This window comes from Symphalangus syndactylus, chromosome 19 (genome assembly GCF_028878055.3).
Source record: "Symphalangus syndactylus isolate Jambi chromosome 19, NHGRI_mSymSyn1-v2.1_pri, whole genome shotgun sequence".
Lineage (NCBI taxonomy): Eukaryota > Metazoa > Chordata > Mammalia > Primates > Hylobatidae > Symphalangus > Symphalangus syndactylus.
In genome coordinates this window covers 86,389,400-86,397,344 of record NC_072434.2, presented here as the reverse complement: position 1 = coordinate 86,397,344, position 7,945 = coordinate 86,389,400, and the positions used below count along the sequence as shown (strand labels likewise).

General features: G+C 43.7%; 1 non-coding gene across 1 annotated transcript; it reads left to right on the top strand.

The window, feature by feature from the left end:
* The first annotated feature begins 220 nt into the window (after positions 1-220).
* Positions 221-326, top strand: LOC129459043 (U6 spliceosomal RNA). The gene has a single exon (XR_008649859.1). It is a non-coding gene; the product is annotated as a U6 spliceosomal RNA (small nuclear RNA).
* Positions 327-7,945: the final 7,619 nt, after the last annotated feature.

The following is a 7,945-nucleotide window of genomic DNA, read 5'->3' as shown; positions in this document are numbered from 1 at the left end:
GACCCTGTCTCTGCAAAATGAAAAATTTTTTTAAAAATTAGCTGAGCGTGGTGGTGAGTGTCTATAGTCCCTGCTACTCAGGAACCTGAGGCAGAAGATTGCTTGAGCCCAAAAGTTTAAGGTTGCAGTGAGCTCTGATTGCAATGAGCTCTGACTACACTCCAGCCTGGGCAATAGATCAAGACCCTGTCTCAAAAAAATGAAAAGAAAATGTTATCACGTGCTCTCTTTGGCAGCACATATACTAAAATTGGAATGATACAGAGAAGACTCGTATGGCCCCACACAGGGATGACACGCAAATTCATGAAGTGTTATTCCTCAAAGAGCTAAAAGCAGAACTACCATCGACCCAGCAATCCCACTGGGTATATACCCAGAGGAATATAAGTCATTCTACCATAAAGACACATGCATGCAAATGTTCACTGCAGCACTGTTCACAACAGCAAAGACATGGAAGCAACGTAAATGTCCATCAATGGCAGATGGATAAAGAAAATGTGGTGGCTGGGTACATTGGCTCACGCCTGTAATTCCAGCACTTTAGGAGGCCGAGATGGGCAGATCACTTGAGGTCAAGAGTTTGAGACCAGCCTGACCAACATGGAGAAACCCCATCTCTACTAAAAAATACAAAATTAGCCAGGCGTGGTGGCGCATGCCTGTAATCCCAGCTACTCATGAGGCTGAGGCAGAAGAATCACTTGAACCCGGGAAGTGGAGGTTGCTGTGAGCCGAGATCATGCCACTGCACTCCAGCCTGGGCACCAAGAGTGAAACTCCATCTCAAAAAAAAAAAAAGAAAGAAAGAAAATGTGGTACAGATACACCATGAAATACTAGGCAGCCATAGAAAAGAATGAGATCATGTCTTTTGTGGAAATGTGGATGGAGCTGGTGGCTATTATCCTCAGCAAACTAGCAGAGAAACAGAAAACCAAATACTGCATGTTCTCACTTACAAGTGGAGACTAAATGATAAGAACTTATGAACAAACACAAGGAAGAAAACAATAGACACAGGGGTCTACTTGAGGGTGGACAGTGGGAGGAGAGAGAGGAGCAGAAAAGATGACTCTTGGGTACTGGGCTTAATCCCTGGATGATGAAAGAGTCTGTAGAACAACCTCCATGACACGTGTTTACCTATGTAACAAACCTTCACATGCACCCCCAAACCATAAAAAGAACAGTGGCAGAGTGCAGTGGCTCACGCCTGCAATCCTAACACTTTGGGAGGCCGAGGCAGATGGATCACCTGAGGTCAGGAGTTCGAGACCAGCCTGGCCAATGTGGCGAAACCCCATCTCTACTAAAAATACAAAGATTAGCCAGGCGTGGTGGCATGTGCCTCTAATCCCAACTGCTTGGGAGGCTGAGGCAGGAGAATCACTTGAACCTGGGGGGAGGAGGTTGCAGTGAGCCAAGATCACACCACTGCACTCCAGTCTGGGCAACAAGAGGGAAACTCCATCTCAAAAAAAAAAAAAAAAAAAAAAAAAAAAAAAAAACTGTAAAAACAGATGATATAGCAAAAATAAAATGGCAAAAAGAGAAAACGCTATCACAATCACCATGTATCTCCCACTGGCTAACCCGGTATTTGACATTTATTTGAGCAAAGTGCTAGAGGATGGAGATACAGTGATGAGCAAGAAATGGAATTAACTGTAACAAGTAGTTATAAGAACTTAAAATCTTTTGTGTTTAACTTAGGTAGCTATGATAGGCAGAATAATGGCCCCCAAAGATGTTCACATCCTAATCCCCAAAACTTGTCAATATGTTACGTTATGTGGTAAGGGGGAACTGGGGTCCTAGATGGAATTAGGAATGCTAATCTAGCCAGGCATGGTAGCTCATGCTTGTAATCCCAGAATTTGGAAGGCTGAGGCAGGAGGATCACTTGAGCCCAGGAGTTCGAGACCAGCCTAGGCAACATAGTGAGACCCCCATCTCTAAAAATTAAAATAGGCGGGTGTGGTGGCTCACGCCTGTAATCCTAGCACTTTGGGAGGCTGAGGCAGGTGGCTCATAAGGTCAGGAGTTCAAGATCAGCCTGGTCAAGATGGTGAAACCCCGTGTCTACTAACAGGCATGGTGGCGGGTGCCTGTAGTCCCAGCTACTCGGGAGGCTGAAGCAGAGAACCGCTTGAACCCAGGAGGTGGAGGTTGCAGTGAGCCAGGATCACACCACTGCACTCCAGCCTGGGCAACAGAGCGAGACCCTGTCTCAATAAATAAATAAATAAATGAGTGAATAAATAAATAAAATGAAATAAAATAGAGGAATGCTAATCTGCTGACCTTAAAATAGGAAAATTATTCTGGATTATCTGGCTGTGCCTAATGTAATCACAAGGATTCTTAAATGACGAAGAATCACGAGAGTCAGGGAAGGGAATGAGACCACAGAAGCAGAAGTCAGAGGCTGGAGTGATATGATTGCTGGTCTTGAAGATGAAAAGAGGCCACGAGCCAAGGAATGCAGACAGCCCCTGGAAAGTGGAGATGACAGAAAAACAGACTGTCCAGCCGGGCGTGGTGGCTCACGCCTGTAATCCTAGCACTTTGGGAGGCCAAGGTGGGCAGATCACGAGGTCAGGAGTTCGAGACCAGCCTGACCAAAATGGTGAAACCCCGTCTTTACTAAAAATACAAAAATTAGCTGGGCGTGGTGGTACGCACCTGTAATCCCAGCTACTCAGAAGGCTGAGGCAGGAGAATTGCTTGAACTCGGGACGCAGAGGTTGCAGTGAGCCAAGATCGTACCACTGCCCTCCAGCCTGGGCGACAGAGTGAGACTCCGTCTCAAAAAAAAAAAAAGAAAAGAAAACAGACTTTCCCCTAGAGCCTCCCGAAGGGGCATAGCCCCACTGACACCTTGATTTTAGCCTGGTGGGGCTCATTGAGACTTCTGATCTCCAGGACTGTAAGAGAATGTGTGTTGTCTTAAGCTGCTAATTTGGGGTGATTTGTTACAGCAGCCATAGGACAATAACACAGTGGGAGGTTGTGGAAATCTTCCATCAAGCAGTGGCTCTTGAACTGAAATCTGATGGAATAGGAGGGAAGGGTCCAACACATTTGACAGGTTAAGTTTGGCACAGCTGGAGGAGGCATGTCCTAGGAGAGAGGTGGGCGAGCTCTGTAGGTTTCCAATCAGGCAGGGCCAGGTAGGCCACATTCAGTATATTGGTCCTCCCTTTTTTTTCTAGAGATGGAGTCTTGTTGTGTTGCCCAGGCTAATCCTGAAATCCTGGCCTCAAGTGATCCTCCTGCCTCAGCCTCCCACAGTGCCATGATTACAGGAATGAGCTAGCACACCTGGCCAGTGCTTCTAAAAGCAACAGAAGCTGGGCACGGTGACACACACCTGTAATCCCAGCTACTCAGGAGAGCGAGGCAGGAGAGCCCAGGAATTCGAGACCAGTCTGGGCAACATACAAGACCTTATCTCAAAAAAAATTATTTTAATTTAAAAACAAAAACAATGGGAATCCACTGAAGGACTTAATTTCGAGGATGGCATCAGCAAAATTTGCTTAATAAAATTGTTAATTTCAGATTAATCCCTACCTCACTACACCTAATTTATCTCACGCAGTACTCAGAATGCAAATTAATATTAACCATAGATAATTAAAAAGGCAAACAGACTGGGAAAATGTCACATGATAAATTCCTAAGTCAACTACAAATTATTTGCACATTATCCCCAGACATTCTCTCCTCCCATAAAAATGAATAATTAAAAGTTGACACTAATTCCAAGAAAAGTCTGGTTGATACTTTGTTTCAAATGGTTGAGATTAATGAATCCAGTAACACAAGATTTGCTTTCATACTAAAATCGAGGTGAAATTTGGAATAACATAGGCCAGGAATTTTCTGTTGACCATCAAGTGTGGTGTGACATCTAGTGGCCAAAGTTACCAATTTTATTTCTTCCTTCTTGGCTTGATTTAAACATACTAGATACAATGTACCTTGAGGCCAATAAACATTGAGAAACCACTAAGCGTTAAAAGTTAAATTGACTGTAGGGAGAGTCAAGTGAAAAATGTGCTGCCTCTGATTCTCTTGGAGCTTGCAGACTCAGTAGAAGGTGGAAAGACAAGTATTTAGATATTCTTTTTTTTTTTTTTTTTTTTTTTTGAAACGGAGTCTCACTCTATCGCCCAGGCTGGAGTGCAGTGGCACGATCTCGGCTCACTGCAACCTCCACCTCCCGGGTTCACGCCATTCTCCTGCCTGTACTAGCTGGGACTACAGGCTCCTGCCACCACGCCCGGCTAATTTTTTGTATTTTTAGTAAGAGACGGGGTTTCACCGTGTTAGCCAAGATGGTCTTGATCTCCTGACCTCGTGATCCACCCGCCTCGGCCTCCCAAAGTGCTGGGATTACAGGCGTGAGCCACCGCGCCCAGCCTTGTATTTAGATATTCTAATAGTGGGCAGATGATTGCAGTACTTGCTATAACTCTTTTTCCACCTTCTAGCAGGTGTTAGGCAACCAAATGGAAATGAGGGAGCCCTGGGCTGGAGATACAGGTTTGAGATCCATTAGTGAGCAGGTTACTGTTGAGACTTAAGTGTGGAGGACACACAGGAACGCTTAGCACTGTGACTGGTACAGAACAGTTGCTCAATAAATATTCGCTACCATGAAAAAGCATCCAATCAAAAGTGTCAAATGCTGTAATTGCAAGAGGAGGACCCATGGGAGAGTTCCAAGTACTACTTGTATGGAAACGCCTGGGCTTGATAAAATAATAGTGTTAAATCGCAGATGCTAGCCAATACACATTGCATTACAGCTGAATTATATAAACTTTTGGTGTTTCTAATATTCTAAATTGGGTTCCTTTGTGGAAATTGCTCATCTTCTCGGAGGTACCTGCCTAACTGGTTGAAAGACAAAAACACCGTCTCAGAAATTCTGTGCAGATCAACTGAGATAATGTGTCAAAAACATTTTTAAGAGACCGGGAACAGTGGCTCATGCCTGTAATCCCAACAATTTGGGAGGCTGAAGGGGACAGATCACTTGAAGTCAGGAGTTCAAGACCAGCCTAACCAACATGGCAAAACCTTGTCTCCACTAAAAACACAAAACAATTAGCCAGGTGTGGTGGCGCATGCCTGTAATCCCAACTAATCAGGAGGCTGAGGTGGGAGGATCGCTTGAACCCTGGGCGTGGAGGTTGCAGTGAGCCAAGATTGTACCACTGCACTCAAAAAAAAGGAGAAAGATTTTTAAGCCATAAACTACTATACTCACATGAAGTGTCTGTATTAAGTCAGCAGCCATGAAGCTTATTGCACATAAAGGAAATGCTTAAATACATCAACTCATAACCCAAAATGAGGCTACACAGGAAAATCATCTCATTCAATTTATCAACTTATCAAAAATGTCTTTTTAAACTCTTGTCAATTTTGAGTATTTCTTGCTGAATTTTTAATATATTTTGTAAGTTCAGGCCGGGTGCGGTGGCTCATGCCTGTAATCCCAGCACTTTGGGAGGCCTAGCCGGGCAGATCACCTGAGGTCAGGAGTTTGAGACCAGCCTGGCCAAACATGGTGAAACCTTGTTTCTACTAAAAATACAAAAAAAAAAAAAAAAATTAGCCAGGCATGGTGGCTCATGCCTGTAATCTCAGCTACTCGGGAGGCTGACACAGGAGAATCGCTTGGACCCAGGAGGCGGAGGTTGCAGTGAGCCAAGATTACGCCACAGCAGTCCAGCATGGGCAACAACAACAAAAAAAAAGTTTGTGTTCTGGAAAACATGGAAATAATATTTCAAATATTTTAAAAGAAATAAGAACTATCTAGAATTAATTCTATCACATGGAATGCCAAATTTTAGGCTGGGAAATGTAATGGAAGTGTTTTATTTCATAACAGAATTTTTGCTTCGAATTTTTACCAATTTTGGGAGAAAATTTTGAAGTATTAACTTTAGTTAATGTTTAGAATTTCATCTTCAGTAACTGAGAATGGAACGTTCATGTCAATGCTGTTAAAACCACAGTCAGGAAATTTGTTCAATGTGATTATTTGTCACTTGGTCCATTTGCAGAGTTGACTGTATTTGCAGTAACTCGATGTAGCCAACATGAGGAACAGCAGAGGGCGACAAAGAGTCAATGGCCTTGGTAGGAAGCCGGGCAGAGGGCGGGGGGCACATTTTACCCATTGTGCACATGTCCAAAGGGCAGTTTAGTCTTCGTGTACCTCAGTAGTATTTTTATTTTATTTTATTTTATTTTATTTTATTTTATTTATTTTATTTTATTTTATTCTATTCTATTCTATTCTAATTTTTGGTAAGCACATGGCCCCATCACATCTGAAGATAATTCAAATTTTTATTTTTTAAGTGTTTTTGTTTGTTTGTTTTTGAGACAAAGTCTCACTCTGTCGCCCAGGCTGTTTTTTTGTTTGTTTGTTTGGTTGGTTGGTTTCTTTGTTTTATGAGAGAGTCTCACTCTGTCACCCAGGCTGGAGTGCAGTGGTGCGATCTCGGCTCACTGCAACCTCTGCCTCCTGGGTTCAAGTGATTCTCCTGCCTCAGCCTCCCAATTAGCTGGGAATACAGGCACGTGCCACCACAACTGGCTAATTTTTTGTATTTTTGGTAGAGATGGGGTTTCACCATGTTAGCCAGGATGGTCTCGATCTCCTGACCTCATTATCTGCCTGTCTTGGCCTCCCAAAGTGCTGGGATTACAGGCGTGAGCCACCGTGCCTGGCCTATAATTCAAAATTTTAGTCTAATATATCAGTCCAGGCTGGGCACGGTGGCTCATGCCTATAATCCCAGCACTTTGGGAGGCCCAGACGAGTGGATCACCTGAGGTTAGGAGTTTGAGACCAGCCTGGCCAATATGGTGAAACCCTGTCTCTACTAAAAATACAAAAATTAGCCAGGCATGGTGGCACGTGCCTGTAGTCCCAGCTACTTGGGAGGCTGAGACAGGAGAATTGCTTGAACCGAGGAGGTGGAGGTTGCAGTGAATCAAGATCGCAGCACTGCACTCCAGCCTGGGAGACAAAGTGAGTGGGCAACAGAGCAAGACTCTGTCTAAATACATATCCAAAGTAGATTGTGTTAGTAATTTTATTCACCAAAACACCAAAAATCCATATACCAAAGCTAAGACTTTAAAGCGAGAGATTTAAAGGTGGCCTGGCTGCCCTTGGGTGGTTCTAAGTACATGCTTTTCCATGATTTGAATCATTCTGTAATACTCTCCACCCAGGAGAGGAACATTCCCAGCTGTGTTCTTGGCTTAAACAGAGCTTCTGAAGCTTGGAAACAGATAACCCAGTTGATGCACAATTGAGAACATAAACAGAGAAGAAATGATCCACTCTTACCTTCCCAATGAGTGAAGAGGCTGTATCAAGCACATCTTTGCATATTGCACAATTCTCACTAATTGTTGGTTGAGAGTAAGCCAAATCCATTCATATTTACTGAGCCCATGAGCACATTCAAAGTTAAATATAAATGCACCTGGCAATGCCATACCTACAGGAGATATTTTAGGATAAAAGATATTCCCTGGAATAAGATTCGTGCAAGAGCGAAAGGAAACACCAAGAGCATCTAAGATGCGAGGATAAAAATTCAAGGTTTGGAGGAGGAAATTGGAATGGGTGCTAATGGGGCAAGGAGGAGCTGGGCTGGAGGGTTTGTTGTGCAGGGTGAGACACAGTGTTGGAGGGATTGAGATCAGACCATGAAGAGTCCTGCCTGGGATTTGCACTTGACCCTAGGTGTGAGGAGTCATATTTAGGAGTTTTGTCTTTTCCTTAGATTTCTCTGTCCCTCAATTTCGTGTTCCAGGGGGCAATGGCTACGTGTGATGAGTAGGAAGATTTATATAGGGATGGCCCAGACTGAGTAGATAGGACTTATATCTCTGA